The sequence below is a fragment of the Elephantulus edwardii genome, unplaced genomic scaffold (assembly GCF_000299155.1).
Source record: "Elephantulus edwardii isolate Elephantulus edwardi_28Jun2011 unplaced genomic scaffold, EleEdw1.0 scaffold00151, whole genome shotgun sequence".
In the NCBI taxonomy this organism is placed as follows: Eukaryota; Metazoa; Chordata; class Mammalia; order Macroscelidea; family Macroscelididae; genus Elephantulus; species Elephantulus edwardii.
The window spans coordinates 7,580,808-7,581,624 of NW_006399901.1; positions in this window are offsets into that span (position 1 = coordinate 7,580,808).

Below are 817 nucleotides of genomic sequence, written 5' to 3' on the forward strand. Positions count from 1 at the left end.
AAACACATAGACTGTTATGGAGATTGATTTTGGAATTTAGATGCACTCTTATTGATTGTGCAAGAACTGGACTTTTCAGCCCTGAATCATCTCTTGGGTAAATCAAAGGTCACAAACCCTGTTAAAATCTCAAAAGGAACATGGTGCATTGCAGGAGCTTACTGGGGTGGTTGGTGCTTGATGGAGTTTCTGTTGCTGGAGGACAGGCAATGAGTAAGCATTAAATGGAGTAAGGTGGAGGGTGTGTGTGTGTGTCCTTGCAGCTCTCAAATGAGGGTGCTATGATGTGAGGATGAGAAGACTGGAAGAAGCTCAGCAGCCAGACTCCACAGGCAGGGAGACCCAGGGAGAGGGCCACACCCTAACAGTGTGTATGTGTGTTGGGAGGGGTCACTGGGGTTTCCCTTCTCATTTACATGCATCCTTTTATCCTAGCCCTGCCTACCTTCTGGGTTTTCTCTTGAACAAATGCTGCTACTTCGATCTTGTGTCATTGGTTGTTCTAAGGACTGAGTGCAGCCCTAGTGTTACCTATGTCTACTATTTGGATGAAAGTTGAGCCACAGGAGTGAGGAGTCACTTGAGGGCCATCATTCTGAGGTTTGATCAGTTTCTATTAGACCAGCAAGGCTTGGTTTTAGGCAGTGAAGAGAAGCTTTGGTAGGGCAGTGGTTAAAACAGTCAGTTGCTAACTGGAAAATTGTTAGTTAATATCCCCCAGCTACCATCTTGGGGAAAGAAAGGCCACTCCACTTTAACACTGCACCACCCGGTTCCTGCTAAGGCTTTTCTTTCTTTTTATTGTTTTCATCTGAGT